General features: G+C 41.2%; 1 protein-coding gene and 1 long non-coding RNA gene across 15 annotated transcripts in view; both read left to right on the top strand.

Annotated features, from left to right (window-relative positions):
* LOC110831813 (neurotrimin) overlaps positions 1-19,363 on the top strand; it is a 478,509-nt gene that overhangs the window by 15,157 nt on the left and 443,989 nt on the right. The gene's annotated exons all lie outside the window — the stretch shown is intronic.
* On the top strand, positions 6,593-16,399 carry LOC110831814 (uncharacterized). 9 transcript variants are annotated; one of them, XR_015537915.1, is made up of 3 exons: positions 6,593-6,699; positions 14,388-14,577; positions 15,294-16,399. It is a non-coding gene; the product is annotated as an uncharacterized LOC110831814 (long non-coding RNA). The 9 variants fall into 9 exon arrangements; XR_015537916.1 differs by lacking the exon at positions 6,593-6,699 and adding an exon at positions 8,437-8,541; XR_015537917.1 differs by lacking the exon at positions 6,593-6,699 and adding an exon at positions 9,393-9,504.

The following is a 19,363-nucleotide window of genomic DNA, read 5'->3' as shown; positions in this document are numbered from 1 at the left end:
GTAATATTCATGCTTAAGTAATATAATCGTATTATTATGTTTTAAAAGTGTATAAAATGTACTTGTTTATTCGAAATTTATTAATTGGGACAGTGAAAGACATTTTAACATTAACCTATCCTTCGACCAAAACAAAGAAATTCGTCTAAAAGTCGAGTTATACAAATGACAAAGAAGTTTAAAAATTACCCGTAGAAAGAAAGGAAAATTGTTTTGTTCGGAAGTGAGTGTTAAATCCACAACATGGCTCCTGGACCACTGGTACATGATTTGTGTTACCAATATTCGCGTTCTATTCATTCCAGATAGCAAAGAACTACGTCTCTTGTATATGACCACCTGAAAGTCACACTAACCAGTGTACACATGTTTCCATGCAAGCAGCCTTCATTATACAAAGCTAACACAAATCAACTTTTATGGGAACAGAGGTAAAGATATTTTAAACGTAATTTCCGGTCCGTATGAGCTACACAGAACAAACCATAAAAATATGGCGGCGAATATAAAGAGCCTTCCGAAATTATTATTACGTCGTTGCAGCTTGTATTAACAAATGTGAATTATGTCCTGAAGCTTTGGGATAGTGTATGAGGCTATAGGCCCTCACTATATAAAGGTAGCAAGCCAGAGAATTATTGAAGGTTATAGGATTTGGACAAATTTCTTGGAGCCACCTAAATAACAAATCAGAAGAACAGGCAAATGCACGCTATGTAGGGCACCAAAATGATGCTGAACTTGGTTTACGCACGAAGTTTGTCTGTCTGCATGTGTGAATATGTATGCCAAGGGCATAATGCCAGAAGAGCGTATCAATAAAATTACTGATTTTCAGGATTCTGAAATTCTTACACTTATACAGTTTGGCAAATGTTCATTGTTTGTGTTCATACAACCAAATGCGACTTTATCTCCATGTAGAGCACTTTAAATAATACGCTTTTCTGACCTGTAATTCATCTTACCCTTTCATGTTCTTAGACAGACTATCTCCGATTATGCACATATGTTTAACGCCCTTATGGCATGATGCCCTCGATATATAAAGACAACACATAAGCCACATACGTGCATATATCGAACAGAATAATCCATGTCCGTGCTGAGAAACAAACCCCGGTCACTCATTTCATAGCCTAGCCTATACCGATTGAGCTTGTTAAGTGATTAATAATTAATACATACTAAAATAACTAATTTAAATTTACCGCAATGACAGTGTCTCTCCTTAAATGTTAACCTCATAGAAAAAATATTTTACACAGCATCGGAGCGAGCACACTTTTAATGTTTTCTGTAGCATATATTTATGAACTATTGGCAACGGCTGTATGAATTTATGGTATTAATCAATTAGTAATAAATCCTTTTGGAAGTTCCCTCGGTCGTGGCACATTGACTCGATTTCAACAGTTTTCATTTGGGGTAATAGGCTTAGATGAATGCTAATTAATAAATTTTTATTATTTTAATAATATTAATAATTATTATTGTATGTATTAACAGTGTTTGCCTGTTATTGGCTTCTTGCTGTTAGCAAACACGTAAATAAATTAATTGAATTGAATTTTAATACGAACCGGGGGGGGGGGGGGGGTTACTTTACTCCGATGTACTAATCAGTTGTGTTTCAATAGCATAGGTCCAAAAACTATTTAATATGATTTGGCTTCAGTTGGCCCACAATTACAAGTACCCCGGCACTTCATATATTTTGTGGAAAAGAGACGTTTTGTCATCGGTACCATGCATCTGATCTCAGCTGCTAAAAAATGATCAAGTCACTGAGTGAATATAATTTACGAAAAATAGAATTGATTTATTACCTTGTATTGAAATTTATCTGTCAGAGCGTAATGGGCGCATTGAATGGAAATCTACAAAACATTTTATAATCTGTATTATAAAAATAGAAATAAGGGTCTTCCGAATTTCTGGCATTAGAAATTACGTTCAATGTTTATTTTCAACACATTACAGCTTTTATTCCCTTAGGGCAAATATTTCAGTCAGAACTCTTAAAAATATCAGTAGTTTAGAATAGTTTCAGAAGAAAAATGTTGACCAATGACGTTATTGGAATCTAGTCACTTATATTTTACTCTAAAGCGTTGATTTATATGGTGTACTCATGCCTTGAAATATCAACTATAAATCATTGTAGTGTATACACCGTCGACGTACCTTTGACTGAGAGGTCTTTGAACATTAAAGTCACAAGTTAAAAGAAACTATATAGACCAATGAACACAATGAAAGAGGACAAAGACAAACGAAATAATCGTTGAATCGCTACTATAATGATAAAAGCAGTTAATTGGGTTCCTAGAAGTGCTTCGAATTATTGAGTTGAAGTTATAGAGTCTAATTAGCATTGACTGAAAATTTGAAATGCTTTTGCAAAAAATACTTGATACATGTTAAATCTATGGAAATTAATTACAAGGATGATGTGGAACACCATTGCTTGGATGTAAAGGCCCGGAATACAGATCATGAATTGGAGTTCGGAAATAAACAATTCTTTCCGATGCATTTACACTTGTTGCACGATACAATCCTGTTTAAAACGAGTATCCGTGCGGCAACCCCTTCTACAGAATTAGGGTATTCTGCGACATGGTGATGGTAGTGTATTAACCCAATGAACAAGGCATTTTTTCGGAAAAGTAGATACTGTTGTAAAAGAGACTGACGAAACGAGCTCACTCATCAGATAGCTGATTGCTCGGAGGTAATCGTAGTGCAGAAAGATCTGGGCCTGTCTTCCACATTTAGGGTGTTTGAAAATAATTTATGTAATAATTTATGAAATAATAAACTTACATTCATTTACACATAATATCAGTTTTTCAGTGTGTGGCAGAAGTATTTATTGTTTTTGACGTAAATACATCTATACGGAAGGGTCATTCGGCAAAAAAGCGTAACGAAGATGTGTAAGATCCTTATCAATAATATGTAAATATCGACCAACAACCAACCAAAGAAGCTAACTGAGGGCAGAGGCCTGCGCAAGCGCAAGCATCGTCCCTACCTAGGTGAAACCATTCCTGCGCACAAGACGCATTGCTGGAAATGGTAAACGGTCGTAATATAAGAACGGAAATTTTGCTAACGCTAACGGGGTTTCGTCGTGGCGGGAGCCTCGACCATTCAAACTGGGATTTGTTGCTGCTGATGGGAGGTTATCCTGTCAGGCAAGTTGTCGAAGGAATTTGGTTGGTTGGGTCTCTGGGGTATGAACCCAGAGAGGGAGGGGCCGTATCGGCTGAAGGCCTCTGCGGCATGGGGGGAAGATCACTTCAGCTGATGGCCTCCATGATCGGGGGGAAGGGTGGCGGGCCGTGCCCCTATTAAGTTATACCCTGGCATTCGCCTTACAACTGAGGAAAGCACGGAAAACCTCAGTCAGGGTAGCCGAGTAGTCTAACCACTCGTTGTGCTGACTTGGCCGTCTTTTGGGGATGGCTTCGGCTGGCCTGCTGAACATCAGTCGCCCTCGGTTGCCCTTGGGTGAACTCTGGCAGCCCTCATTCGGCACGAGTGTCTTCCGAGTTGCCGAACTAAGGGGTTCCCCACACCAGTTAACCTCGAGTCAAACCTCTCAGTTAGTGCTCTGATGTGGTCGGCAAAGAAGGGGACCCCCAGATCCTCATGTATTTGCCTGTTACTAACGTACCAGGGCGCGTTAGTAACAATTCGAAGACACTTGGATTGCAGAACTTGCAGCTTCTGGACGTGGCTGTGGGCAGCTGACCTCCAGATCGGGCATGCGTAATCCATTATGGGACGGATGAGCTGCTTATAGAGTAGTACACCGTTCCTGATTGACAGGCCACTTCTCCTATTGATAAGCGGGCCTAGCACACCTAATCGTTGCGCTGCCTTCTTTCCCACTTGGTTGACGTGCGCCGACCAAGTAAGCCCGGCGTCAAGGGTGACCCCCAGATACTGCGCTGTTTTGACCCATTGGATCGGCTGTCCGAGGAACTGCACTGCTCGGGGCTGTTGGATGTGTCTTCTCGCGGAAATGAAGAGAACCGCGGTGCTCTTCGAGACGTTGATAGCAATCCTCCAGGCCCTGAGCCAGAGCTCAAGTCTACTGAGGTAGGTCTCCAGATACCTGACGAGAAGCGTTGGGCTACGGGACGTGACTACTAGAGCCGTGTCGTCCGCGTATTGTGCTAACTCGACGTGGCGGGACGGTGTGGGTATGTCGTTGACATACAGACTGAAGAGCACAGGGGAGAGAATTCCGCCCTGCACAACTCCAGCCCGCATGGTACGACGTGTGGACGTGGCCGACTGGAAGGATGTCTGGAATGTCCGGTCAGCGAGGTAGGAAGAGATGGTTTTTACCAAGTACGACGGGAAGTTGAGGACGGTCAGTTTGTATAGGAGGCCTTGGACCCAGACTGTGTCGAAGGCTTTGGCCACGTCCAGGAAAACCGCGCCGGTTAGCCGCTTCTCATCAAGGTTTCTGTTGACCCTTTCGACGAGGCGAGCCAGCTGTAACGATGTGCTGTGTCTGGGTCGAAACCCAAACTGCTCGTCGCGCAGCAGCCCGCGTTCACTGACCTCGTGTAGGACCCTCGTTAGTAGGATTTTCTCGCAGAGTTTGCCGACCGTGTCGAGAAGACTGATGGGTCTATAGGAAGAAGGTAGCGTGGGGTCCTTCCCCGGCTTCAGTATGGACACCACTCGAGCGTGTTTCCATGCCGAGGGGAAGTGTTGCCTGCGAAGGACCGCGTTGAACACTTTCGTCAGAAAGGTTACCGCGCGTCGTGGAAGATGTTTCAGGACCCTGTTCGGTATACCGTTGGGGCCCGGAGCCTTGCCAAGCTTGAGTCCCTTGATGGCCTGGGCGACCTCCGATGGACTGGTTAATTTTGGTTCATTTACAGGGGCATACTCGTATGCTCGCATCGCCTCGTTAACCATGTCAATTGTAGTCAGGTCCGACGGGTAGTCTACCGACTGGAACTGGACCTCAAGGCTGTCGGCTAGGGCTTCTGCCTTCTCGGGGTTCGAGAGAGCCAGTCCTCCCGGCACTAAGAAGGGGGGCGACGGAGTGGGGACTCGCATCACACGCTTGGTCATTTTCCAAAGCGACTGGTCCTCGCAGTCCAAGGATTCGAGCGTGTCGCTCCACTGTTCGTTTCGCCACTCGTTGAGACGATAGGTCACCGACCTCTGGAGTCGATTGACCTGGGTCGTAAGAGCGGGGTCTCTTGTGACCTGCCATCGCCTCCTCAGCCGGTTCTTCAGGCGTATTTCATCTCGAATACTAGCGGGTAGAAGCGGTCGCCTGTCAATGCGGGGTCGAAGCTTGGGAGCGGACGCTGCTGTGGCTTCCAGGATAGCACTGGTCAGCTCCTCGACGCACTTGTCAATTTCTTCCTCGTCGTTTACCACGGGGTTCCCCGGTAGTCTGCTTTCGAGGCAAGCCTGGAATGCAGCCCAGTCCATTCTCGCGAAGTCCGGGCGATCAGGCAGGTTTTGAAAGGACGATCGGCACGTGGTGTCGACGAGGACGGGCAGGTGATCTGAGCTGAGTGCGGGGCAGACAGTCAGGTGCACCGGTAGGACGAAGTCCTTGATGAGGACAATATCAAGGACGTCAGGTGTGGCGTTGTGTGTGTAGGGAGCCGTGGTTGGAGAATCCGGCCCGTAGATGAAGCAGGAATTTCTGTTGGCGTAATCACGCAGGAGCGAGCCCCTAGTAGAGATAAGGCTAGAATTCCAGTCCGTGTGTTTCGCGTTGAGGTCACCAGCCAAGAGGACCGGGAAACCCCCGCTCAAGCACTCGGTCAGGTCCGACTCTATCCATGGCCGGGTGGGTGCGAGGTATGCCGCCACTAGCTTGACTTTCCTGGTTGCCAGTACCAGGTGAATGGCGGTTGCTTCTAGTTGTTGTAGACCCGATACCGGCACAACGTAATGATCAATGCCCCTGCGGACAAGGATCGCTGTGCCACCCCCTAGCATCGGGCGGTCCGTACGGTGGCAAACGTAGTTCGCGAACCTCAAGGCCCGACCCGACGTGAGGTGCGTCTCGTTCAGGAGGCAAACATCGACTCCGTAGTCACCGAGGAACTGCTCCAGCTCCAGCTTCCTGTCGCGGACACCGTCGGCGTTCCAGTAAGCCAGCCGCAAGGCCTTGCTACCGTGTCCTCTAGGCCGTGCAGTCATTGTCGGCCATGAAGAGGAGAACGGTTTTGAGGAGGGCTCGCGGACGAGACCCCCTGGGGGGGAGTGAATGGATCGCGGCGAGGAGACGTCGTGTCAACTCAATGCAGACCCGTGGTGAGAGGGTTTCCAGGATATCTGAGATGTCCTGGAGCGGTGATTGACCCTTGGGTGGGGTGGGGTCAGTCTTCTTGAGAGCAGGTGCAGTGGGATTTGCCACCGGCGCCAACGAAAATGGCCAGCTTTTATATGAACTGCTGCGTGCAATGTTATGTTACCTAAGAAACTATTTGTTAGTTATCTGTTTACTCGGCATGTTACCTAAGAAACTAACTGTTATGTTATCTGTTTATACGGCATTGTTGTGTTTCATTACTGCCGTCAACAATCCGCTTTCGTTATTGCGGAAAGAGCTGAGCTGTGAATCGCTTGTAGACGAAGTGCGTCGTAGAGTAAATAATATTGTGCTATTAAAAAAGTTTTAGAAATTGAACAAAGTTTGAGGTAAGGGATTCCTATTTATAATTATTGTTCATCACATTTAATGTTTTCATCTGCATTTGTGAACTCTTGTAAGAGAATTAGGCTTATAGAGAGTTTGTAATCTTAAGGTACCGGAGCCAAAGTTACAAGACATTATTCCCACACCATGTGGCTCAATGCGTCGTTGAATCTCCGTAAGAGTTAGGCTCACACGGTATAGAAATTGTTTTTAAGATTTTACATCGAGGTCGGAGTCGGTAAATCTTTATTGACTCCGACTCCACCTAAAATTGCATCCGACTCCACAGCCCTGTGTAAAAGTCCTGGATAAGTCCTAAAGTATTGTTGGAGATGTCCTGGAGTGGTTATGCGGAATTTCTTTGGTCATGTAGAAGTGCTGGAGAAATCCTAGAGAAGTCCTGGAAGGTTATTTGGAATTCCTTAAGCGGTGGCGGGTTTGATCCTATGCGGGTCAGTTATTTTAGATTCGTTTAAGTTTGATTGGGATAAGTTACATTGTATTAGGTAGCGTTGAGGGTTAGGTTGGGTTGGGTTAGGTTTGGTTTGGTTAGGTTAAGATAGGTTCAGTTAAGTTAGGTAAGTTAAGGGTGCGTTATGTAAAGTTGTTGTTTTATGATGGGTTTGGTTGTCCTGGAGAATGTGTAAATATGGACCGACAACAATGGTCAGCTTTTATATGAACTGCTGCGTGCATTGTTATGTTACCTTAGAAACCAACTGTTAGTTATCTGTTTACTCGGCATGTTACCAGAGAAACTAACTGTTACGTTATCTGTTTATTCGGCATTGTTGTGTTTCATTACTGCCGTCAACTATCCGCTTTCGTTATTGCGGAAAGAGCTGAGCTGTGAATCGCTTGTAGAACAAGTGCGCCGTAAAGTAGATAATTTTTTGTGCTGTTAAAAAAGTTTTAGAACTTGAACAAAGTTTGAGGTAAGGGATTCCTATTTATAATTATTGTTCATCACATTTAATGTTTTCATCTGCATTTGTGAACTCTTGTAAGAGAATTAGGCTTATAGAGAGTTTGTAATCTTAAGGTACCGGAGCCAAAGTTACAAGACATTATTCCCACACCATGTGGCTCAATGCGTCGTTGAATCTCCGTAAGAGTTAGGCTCACACGGTATAGAAATTGTTTTTAAGATTTTACATCGAGGTCGGAGTCGGTAAATCTTTATTGACTCCGACTCCACAGCCCTGTGTAAAAGTCCTGGATAAGTCCTAAAGTATTGTTGGAGATGTCCTGGAGTGGTTATGCGGAATTTCTTTGGTCATGTAGAAGTGCTGGAGAAATCCTAGAGAAGTCCTGGAAGGTTATTTGGAATTCCTTAAGCGGTGGTGGGTTTGATGCTATGCGGGTCAGTTATTTTAGATTCGTTTAAGTTTGATTGGGATAAGTTACATTGTATTAGGTAGCGTTGAGGGTTAGGTTGGGTTGGGTTAGGTTTGGTTTGGTTAGGTTAAGATAGGTTCAGTTAAGTTAGGTAAGTTAAGGGTGCGTTATGTAAAGTTGTTGTTTTACGATGGGTTTGGTTGTCCTGGAGAATGTATAAATATGGACCGACAACAATGGTCAGCTTTTATATGAACTGCTGCGTGCATTGTTATGTTACCTTAGAAACTATTTGTTAGTTATCTGTTTACTCGGCATGTTACCGGAGAAACTAACTGTTATGTTATCTGTTTATTCGGCATTTTTGTGTTTCATTACTGCCGTCAACAATCCGCTTTCGTTATTGCGGAAAGAGCTGAGCTGTGAATCGCTTGTAGACGAAGTGCGTCGTAGAGTAAATAATATTGTGCTGTTAAAAAAGTTTTAGAACTTGAACAAATTTTGAGGTAAGGGATTCCTATTTATAATTATTGTTCATCACATTTAATGTTTTCATCTGCATAAGTGAACTCTTGTAAGAGAATTAGGCTTATAGAGAGTTTGTAATCTTAAGGTACCGGAGCCAAAGTTACAAGACATTATTCCCACACCATGTGGCTCAATGCGTCGTTGAATCTCCGTAAGAGTTAGGCTCACACGGTATAGAAATTGTTTTTAAGATTTTACATCGAGGTCGGAGTCGTACATCTTTACTGACTCCGATTCCACCTAAAATTGCATCCGTCTCCTCAGCCCTGTAGAGAAGTCCGGGAGAATTCCTTGAAAAGTCGTGGATAAATCCTGGATTAGTCCAAAAGTAGTGCCGGAGATGTCCTGGAAAGGTTATGCGCAATTTCTTCGGTCATTTAAAGTGGTGGAGAAATCCTAGAGAAGTCCTGGAAGGCTATTTGGAATTCCTTAAGCGTTGGTAGATTTTATCCTATGCGGGTCGGTTATTTTGGATTCGTGTAAGTTTGATTGGGAAAAGTTACATTGTATTAGGTAGCGTTGTGGGTTAGGTTGGGTTGGGTTAGGTTTGGTTTGGTTAGGTTAAGATAGGTTCAGTTAAGTTAGGTAAGTTAAGGGTGCGTTATGTAAAGTTGTTGTTTTACGATGGGTTTGGTTGTCCTGAGAATGTATAAATATGGACCGACAACAATGGTCAGCTTTTATATGAACTGCTGCGTGCATTGTTATGTTACCTTAGAAACCAACTGTTAGTTATCTGTTTACTCGGCATGTTACCAGAGAAACTAACTGTTATGTTATCTGTTTATTCGGCATTGTTGTGTTTCATTACTGCCGTCAACTATCCGCTTTCGTTATTGCGGAAAGAGCTGAGCTGTGAATCGCTTGTAGAACAAGTGCGCCGTAAAGTAGATAATTTTTTGTGCTGTTAAAAAAGTTTTAGAACCTGAACAAAGTTTGAGGTAAGGGATTCCTATTTATAATTATTGTTCATCACATTTAATGTTTTCATCTACATTTGTGAAATCGTGTAAGAGAATTAGGCTTATAGACAGTTTGTATTCTTAAGGTACCGGAGCCAAAGTTACAAGACATTATTCCCACACCATGTGGCCCAACGCATCGTTGAATCTCCGTTGAGGCTCACACGGTATAGAAATAGTTTTTAAGATTTTACATCGAGGTCGGAGTCGTACATCTTTACTGACTCCGACTCCACCTAAAATTGCATCCGTCTCCACAGCCCTGTAGAGAAGTCTGGGAGAATTTCTGGAAAAGTCCTTTATTAATCCTGGATTATTCCAAAAGCAGTGCCGGAGATGTCCTGGAAAGGTTATGCGCAATTTCTTCGGTCATGTAGAAGTGGTGGAGAAATCCTAGAGAAGTCCTGGAAGGCTATTTGGAATTCCTTAAGCGGTGGTAGATTTTATCCTATGCGGGTCGGTTATTTTGGATTCGTTTAAGTTTGATTGGGAAAAGTTACATTGTATTAGGTAGCGTTGAGGCTTAGGTTGGGTTGGGTTAAGTTTGGTTTGGTTAGGTTAAGATAGGTTCAGTTAAGTTAGGTAAGTTAAGGGTGCGTTATGTAAAGTTGTTGTTTTACGGTGGGTTTGGTTGTCCTGGAGAATGTATAAATATGGACCGACAACAATGGTCAGCTTTTATATGAAGTGCTGCGTGCATTGTTATGTTACCTTAGAAACTATTTGTTAGTTATCTGTTTACTCGGCATGTTACCAGAGAAACTAACTGTTATGTTATCTGTTTATTCGGCATTTTTGTGTTTCATTACTGCCGTCAACTATCCGCTTTCGTTATTGCGGAAAGAGCTGAGCTGTGAATCGCTTGTAGAACAAGTGCGCCGTAAAGTAGATAATTTTTTGTGCTGTTAAAAAAGTTTTAGAACTTGAACAAAGTTTGAGGTAAGGGATTCCTATTTATAATTATTGTTCATCACATTTAATGTTTTCATCTGCATTTGTGAACTCTTGTAAGAGATTTAGGCTTATAGACTGTTTGTATTCTTAAGGTACCGGAGCCAAAGTTACGAGGCATTATTCCCACATCATGTGGCCCAACGCATCGTTGAATCTCCGTTGAGGCTCACACGGTATAGAAATAGTTTTTAAGCTTTTACATCGAGGTCGGAGTCGTACATCTTTACTGACTCCGACTCCACCTAAAATTGCATCTGTCTCCACAGCCCTGTAGAGAAGTCTGTGAGAATTTCTGGAAAAGTCTTGGATAAATCCTGGATTATTCCAAAAGCAGTGCCGGAGATGTCCTGGAAAGGTTATGCGCAATTTCTTCGGTCATGTAGAAGTGGTGGAGAAATCCTAGAGAAGTCCTGGAAGGCTATTTGGAATTCCTTAAGCGGTGGTAGATTTTATCCTATGCGGGTCGGTTATTTTGGATTCGTTTAAGTTTGATTGGGAAACGTTACATTGTATTAGGTAGCGTTGAGGCTTAGGTTGGGTTGGGTTAGGTTTGGTTTGGTTATGTTAAGATAGGTTCAGTTAAGTTAGGTAAGTTAAGGGTGCGTTATGTAAAGTTGTTGTTTTACGATGGGTTTGGTTGTCCTGGAGAATGTATAAATATGGACCGACAACAATGGTCAGCTTTTATATGAACTGCTGCGTGCATTGTTATGTTACCTTAGAAACTATTTGTTAGTTATCTGTTTACTCGTCATGTTACCGGAGAAACTAACTGTTATGTTATCTGTTTATTCGGCATTTTTGTGTTTCATTACTGCCGTCAACAATCCGCTTTCGTTATTGCGGAAAGAGCTGAGCTGTGAATCGCTTGTAGACGAAGTGCGTCGTAGAGTAAATAATATTGTGCTGTTAAAAAAGTTTTAGAACTTGAACAAAGTTTGAGGTAAGGGATTCCTATTTATAATTATTGTTCATCACATTTAACGTTTTCATCTGCATTTGTGAACTCTTATAAGAGAATTAGGCTTATACACAGTTTGTAATCTTAAGGTACCGGAGCCAAAGTTACAAGACATTATTCCCACACCATGTGGCTCAATGCGTCGTTGAATCTCCGTAAGAGTTAGGCTCACACGGTATAGAAATTGTTTTTAAGATTCTACATCGAGGTCGGAGTCGTACATCTTTACTGACTCCGATTCCACCTAAAATTGCATCTGTCTCTACAGCCCTGTAGAGACGTCCGGGAGAATTCCTGGAAAAGTCCTGGATAAATCCTGGATTAGTCCAAAAGTAGTGCCGGAGATGTCCTGGAAAGGTTATGCGCAATTTCTTCGGTCATGTAGAAGTGGTGGAGAAATCCTAGAGTAGTCCTGGAAGGCTATTTGGAATTCCTTAAGCGGTGGTAGATTTTATCCTATGCGGGTCGGTTATTCTGGATTCGTTTAAGTTTGATTGGGAAAAGTTACATTGTATTAGGTAGCGTTGTGGGTTATGTTGGGTTGGGTTAGGTTTGGTTTGGTTAGGTTAAGATAGGTTCAGTTAAGTTAGGTAAGTTAAGGGTGCGTTATGTAATTTTGTTGTTTTACGATGGGTTTGGTTGTCCTGGAGAATGTATAAATATGGACCGACAACAATGGTCAGCTTTTATATGAACTGCGTGCATTGTTATGTTACCTTAGAAACCAACTGTTAGTTATCTGTTTACTCGTCATGTTACCAGAGAAACTAACTGTTATGTTATCTGTTTATTCGACATTGTTGTGTTTCATTACTGCCGTCAACTATCCGCTTTCGTTATTGCGGAAAGAGCTGAGCTGTGAATCGCTTGTAGAACAAGTGCGCCGTAAAGTAGATAATTTTTTGTGCTGTGAAAAAAGTTTTAGAACTTGAACAAAGTTTGAGGTAAGGGATTCCTATTTATAATTATTGTTCATCACATTTAATGTTTTCATCTGCATTTGTGAACTCTTGTAAGAGAATTAGGCTTATAGACTGTTTGTATTCTTAAGGTACCGGAGCCAAAGTTACGAGGCATTATTCCCACATCATGTGGCCCAACGCATCGTTGAATCTCCGTTGAGGCTCACACGGTATAGAAATAGTTTTTAAGATTTTACATCGAGGTCGGAGTCGTACATCTTTACTGACTCCGACTCCACCTAAAATTGCATCCGTCTCCACAGCCCTGTAGAGAAGTCTGGGAGAATTTCTGGAAAAGTCCTGGATAAATCCTGGATTATTCCAAAAGCAGTGCCGGAGATGTCCTGGAAAGGTTATGCGCAATTTCTTCGGTCATGTAGAAGTGGTGGAGAAATCCTAGAGAAGTCCTGGAAGGCTATTTGGAATTCCTTAAGCGGTGGTAGATTTTATCCTATGCGGGTCGGTTATTTTGGATTCGTGTAAGTTTGATTGGGAAAAGTTAAATTGTATTAGGTAGCGTTGAGGCTTAGGTTGGGTTGGGTTAGGTTTGGTTTGGTTAGGTTAAGATAGGTTCAGTTAAGTTAGGTAAGTTAAGGGTGCGTTATGTAAAGTTGTTGTTTTACGATGGGTTTGGTTGTCCTGGAGAATGTATAAATATGGACCGACAACAATGGTCAGCTTTTATATGAACTGCTGCGTGCATTGTTATGTTACCTTAGAACTATTTGTTAGTTATCTGTTTACTCGGCATGTTACCGGAGAAACTAACTGTTATGTTATCTGTTTATTCGGCATTTTTGTGTTTCATTACTGCCGTCAACAATCCGCTTTCGTTATTGCGGAAAGAGCTGAGCTGTGAATCGCTTGTGGAATTTCGTGGTAGAGTAGATAATATTGTTCTGTTAAAAAAGTTTTAGAACTTGAACAAAGTTTGAGGTAAGGGATTCCTATTTATAATTATTGTTCATCACATTTAATGTTTTCATCTGCATTTGTGAACTCTTGTAAGAGAATTAGGCTTGTAGGCAGTTTGTATTCTTAAGGTACCGGAGCCAAAGTTACAAGACATTATTCCCACACCATGTGGCTCAACGCGTCGTTGAATCTCCGTAAGAGTTAGGCTCACACGGTATAGAAATTGTTTTTAAGGTTTTACATCGAGGTCGGAGTCGTACATCTTTACTGACTCCGACTCCACCTAAAATTGCATCCGACCCTGCAATCCTGTGTAGAAGTCCTGAAGAAATCCTGGAAAAGTCCTGGAAGGTTATTCGGAATTCCTTAAGCGGTGGTGGGTTTGATTCTATGCGGGTCGGTTATTTTGGATTCGTTTAAGTTTGATTGGGATAAGTTACATTGTATTAGGTGGCGTTGTGTGTTAGGTTGGGTTAGGTTGGGTTAGGTTTGATTTGGTTTTATTAGGTTAAGATAAGTTCAGTTAAGTTAGGTAAGTTAAGGGTGCTTTATATAAGGTTGTTGTCTTACGGTGGGTTGGGTTGTCCTGGAGAATTTTCATCGTATTCATCGTTGGGACTTATTGTAAACGTCCTTGAGAATCCTGGAGAATTCCTAGAAAATTCGTGGAGAAATCCTGGTAATATCCTAGAGTGGTGTCGGGAAAGTCCTGGAGACGTAATGAGCAAATTGTTTTGTCATGGAGAATTGCTGGAGAAATCCTGTGAAGTCATTTGTAAGTCCTTACGTGGCGGTTGGTTTTATCCCATGGTGGTCGGTTATTTTGGATTCATTTAATTTGGATTTTAGATAACTTACATTGGATTAGGTTGCGTTTAGGGTTAGGTTTAGTTAGGTTAGGTTAGGTTAGGTTTTATATGTTAGGTTAGATAAGGTTGTTTTGTTTTACGTCTGGTTAGGTTTTACCCTGAAGTATTTCTAGCGTTGTTCTAGGTAGTAGATATCTTGTCATGTCTGTATGTAGGTTTCCCCGCTACACTTCATGGACAAATTTCCCTTTTGCTTACTAGGTGGCAGTCAGTTCGTGAAAGTCGGAGTACAGAAGCGACAGCAATATAAAGTGGTTAACTCAGATAATTCAATAAGCCACATACAAAGTGTGAAACATGCCTCCTCGTAGATCGAGAAGTAAAAGGAAGACGCCAGCTAAAAGAAAATCAGCGAGGAAAGTTAAGCGGCGCGCAGTTTCTAAGAGGAGGAGTAAGTAGAACCTCACCTATATCAATATTAAATCTTAATATATTAGTGGTCGAGACTCATTTCAGGTGTTCTTGCATATGTGTACAGATTGGTAATCTACCTGAAACATATGACGTCCGTTGCATAAAATACGGATCAGGATCTTAGGTTTGGCATATCGGCTTGGTTAGTGTTTAAAATGGCCCCCAAGATTTATGTCCACTTGACCTAGTTAATTTGCAACGAACGGGACGCATCTTGAATGAGGCTGTGTTTTGTTAAGCATTTCGCTGAAGAACCACTTTAGTACTACTGGAGCTGAGAGACAATCTGTCTGCACATCACAGCTAGTGTTACTTTTCCCCAGAGATAAAATAAAAACAGTAAATCTAAGCTATATTTACTCTTGTGACCAGTTTAGTGCCTGATCAGAGATGAAGCCCCAAACTTAAGACTGAAGGTATCAAAACGTTCTGTTCAGTCATTGCTGTTGCATCATACACAGTCAAATGTGATTGGGCCTCTGGAATAGTAATTTGAACATTTAGCTGGAGAGAAAGAAGTTGTATATTGTAAGCTGGACTTTGCCATGCATAAAAAATGATGGTGTGGTTTTTGCATGTTTGTGTAGCTAAGATATTTTGAGTTATGTCCTACATTAATAAGCGTTTATAACTGCTTGTGTTGGGTTTATAAATACATTCAATATTTAAATGCTGTGTGATAAACTTTTTCAGGTCGCCCTACTACTGCCAAAAAAGCTGTGGGAGCTCTTAATAAAATGATAGACAAAGCTGCAAAACAAGCAGTGAGAAAGAGTATGAAGGCTAGTTCTAAACGTAGAAGGAAGTCTGTCTCAAGGAAATCAACTTCTCGAAGATCCAAAAGCAGCAAGAGGAAAACGTGAATGTTTGGAATTTGGGGTGAATTTCTTCATCCAGATTACCATTTTCACCACTCATCAGTCTTTGTTGTAATGTGCCTACCAGTTTGAAATGTGTTGCATTATATTCTCTGAACCTCAGATGTAGGATTTAAACCGGTAGCACTGTACACAATTGTTGTCCATTGTGTACAATATGCAGAAATTGCTGGGCCCTGGTGTTGGTTTATATTAAAATTTGTTAACATTTTTGCATAATTATCTTGCATATACTGTATTATAAAGTTTTCCATCACACTTTGATGAAATACTGATTAACAACTGTAATACAGTGTGTCCACAAAGTCCCTTCGGGGATTTGAAAAATTGTGGCGCGCAAACAAATTGAGCTAGCCACATGCGGTTTGCGGCAGATTACAGTGAAACTCTGGAAGCTTTTTTGCTGACCTCAGTAGATCTTCCTTGGTAGGACGGAGAACGTCCAGATATTCGAGCTCTTGCCATGTTCTGTTGAGCATGTCCGCTGGAATAGCCGAGATCGCATTTCCGATACGGGTCTTCAGGTCAAGTCCGTTAACTGGTGACCTGAAGGCGTCTGGATGTTCTCCATTTTACCAAGGGAGCCTACAACGAGGTCTACTGATGTCAGTAAAAAACTTCCAGAGTTTCAATTCTGCTGCAAATCGCATATGGCTAGCCCAGTTTGGTTGCGCGCCACAATTTTTCAAAACCCCGAAGGGACTTTGTGGACACGCTGTACATTTCAAATGTATTACATCATGTCTAAATATTTTGCCATGCCCCATTGATTGAGATTTGCTATTTTGTGGGCTTATGATAAAATTTATTCATGCAAATGTATTACTTGAATTGCTTGCAATTAAAATTTTTATTCTGTAATGTACAGACAGTCCATGCATGGACATGTTTCTGTTTTGCAATAAAAATTTATCTGCAGTAGTACAATTTTTTTAAGAGTTGTGAAGTTCAGTACTTTCAGAATTTCTATCTCTTAGATCATGAATTTTACTTTAAGTACAGTCAGTTGTATTAGTTTTTTCTTTCTTTATTTTGTTTCCAGGTTATTATGTTTTTAAGCTTGTCTTCTGTGGTAAACCTTACTTCTTAATAATTCGGAATCCCCAGACTATTGGTCTTGGCTTTAACTTCTGCCAGCCATGTATCATGGCTTATGCACAGTCCAGCTGACTGCATGATGCAGTAGAATATCACGTCCTTTAAACACCACCTCCACCCCATGACTTTAGATAACTTGTAACAACTTTCCCTGAATTAAGGTACGATTAAAAAGTGGTGTAGGTTGGTGAAAAATAACACGCAGAAAATGTAGACATGACATTTTAAAGTGTTTATAATGATTGAAAGTGCATAATTATTTTCAAATAAATTGTAGCCAGAGAAACATTGATATGCGTTGCAATCGTGTTTTGCATGGAGACTTTCGTTTCCAAACTGTCTTGGTTTAGTTTACATCAGCCTTTTGATATGCACTACAGTAACTGGAGTCACATTCTCATACGTTTGAGTTTATACAATTTCTGTTAAGGTTAATGTTCAACCTGTTTCAGTAAATTGGCCAGGACAGAACTGTGCATTAGAAGTAAAAGGCATGGGAATCAGAGGAGAAGATCAGGGTAGTAGATAGTAGTAGTAGTAGTAGTAGTGACCACTTGTAGATCAGTCTACCACTATTTATATGAATCCTTTAAAAAGTCATGTACCTCTCAGTCATGGTCTTCTGGGTTGTGATGCTGTGTGCTCTTGTATGCACCTACAAACAGCAGTGATGATTAAGGGATTCATGTAACTATCAACAATTTATGATGCCTTTATTCCTAACCTCTTATGGAAATAGGACATAAATATTTCCATACGTGGTCCTTTTTATTTTGACGTAAATACATCCATACGGAAGGGTCATTCGGCAAATAAATGTAACGAAGACGGGTCACGAAAAACTTGAGGTCGCGGCCGTGGGTTTTCGTGAATACGTCTGCGTTAGCGGGTAATATTTTCTTTGGGATTTGGGAATGAAATGAAAGTAACGAAATGGATAAATGGCTTTTATTTAGCATAACAAATACACATAGTCTCCGATGAGATGCGTTGCTTGTATTTCCTCTGGGCGTTTCGGTGAGTATGGGCCGACAACAGAAAGTTTAAATTCTTCACGAATTATTTTTGATTTGTCACCAACATATATTTTACAAAGTTGGCTTAAATCGACAAATCTAGACTAAATATTTCCTTTGACACCAAAATCAGCGCGCTAGCACATCGGAGTCGCGAGATATACTGCCCGGAAAGTTTCGCCCACGCCGAAAATGGTCGCCAGTCGCCGCAGGCCGCCACCCGCGCCTCGCGCATGCCCGGCGCCAACTCAAGGTCATGCTCGCATCGTAGTCGTACTCCCGATGAACGAGACCACATTTATTTAAATCGTGTTATTAGTCACGAGGTTATAGTGTCGGAATGGATCACCCTGCAAACGTTACATCGCCGTTTCCGTCCTGGTACCCCATATGTCGGTCTGACTTTACAGACGTATTGATGTCAAAATGTATAAGATCAATATCAACAAATCGACAACAGTGGTTACCTAGGAAACGTCATCTGTTTACTCGGCATTGTTGGTACCTAGGAATCTTGACCAAGTGGTTGGTCAAGTGTTTTAACCCTTCAGGGGGGTGAGTTTAGTTTCTTACTCAAGATTTTAAAACGCAACCAAGTCTTTTAACCACCTTCCTTTCATTTTATTTATTGCCTAAATATAATTTAAATACAGAGACGTATTTACTTCAGATTCTCCGGAACCGTGGTTCCACTACTACTTTTTGGTTTAGTGAATTGTATTATTCATGCTGTATCATAGTTGAGTTAATCCTTGCTTTGTCACAACATTGTTATATCAGTCGTTAGAAGTCATTGTCAGACATCTCGAGACGTAAATTAAATGACAGATATCTTGTGATTAATTGTAATAATTTAATGAATTTACTTATGTAGGTCCGTGACAGCGATGCACTGTTTCTGTTTCGTAAAATTAATTATAAAATTTCCTGTTTCTGAGAAACATTTTGTTGAGTTACAATTTATGTGTCGAATGAATAGGCCTATTAAAATGTCTCATATCACTATCCTGAGCTTTTAAATATTAGTGATATGTAAATATGCTGTCTTCTGAAGATGTAGTTTATCATTTATATTATTTCAGTCAGCAATTTAAGCTTATTTTGTTTGTATACCACAGAATATTAACGATCATGGTTACTGTTAACTTACAAGCGTTCATGTAGTACTCGTGGTGTTAAACTGAAGGCATAGACACAATTGTTGCTATTGTTAGACCGAATTCCCTTCTCTGAGTTTGTAATCTGCATTTCATCAGATCTTGACACTTCATTAATGACATAGTATTATCCAGTAACCGTGTTAATTGAACAAGAAATAATGGAGTAATAATGATATTGATACTATCAGATTACCATAAATTGAAACATAACTTGTGTATTTACTACCCATAGATTACTTCCAGTAAATTATGTAGAAATTGCAACGCTGTACTAATTTGGCCTAACGGTAGTTGACCAACTTTACATTAGCTATTGACACGATGTTTCATTGTATCAGATCATTACACAAACGTTCGTTTGCAACCCGTTACGGAAACGTAAAATGTTTGGTTCCAAGACCCGTAATTATAACTGCACACAAAAAATTTGTTATTCTCAATATGAAAAGAACCCCCTTCCCGGCGTAGTGGTTTATATTTATTTGTTTGAAATCTAACCTTGGCCCGGAGGCCGGCTATTGAAACGTAATTTTTCGTAGTTTTTTCTGAGGATAATGGTGATAAATAACAAGTGCTAATTCACCTATTAATTCATAATATTCCCGTCAATT

This window comes from Zootermopsis nevadensis, unplaced genomic scaffold (genome assembly GCF_977971745.1).
Source record: "Zootermopsis nevadensis isolate Lab colony 2312 unplaced genomic scaffold, Znev_1.0 Znev_ptg000030l, whole genome shotgun sequence".
Lineage (NCBI taxonomy): Eukaryota > Metazoa > Arthropoda > Insecta > Blattodea > Termopsidae > Zootermopsis > Zootermopsis nevadensis.
This window is presented reverse-complemented; position numbering and strand designations above follow the sequence as displayed.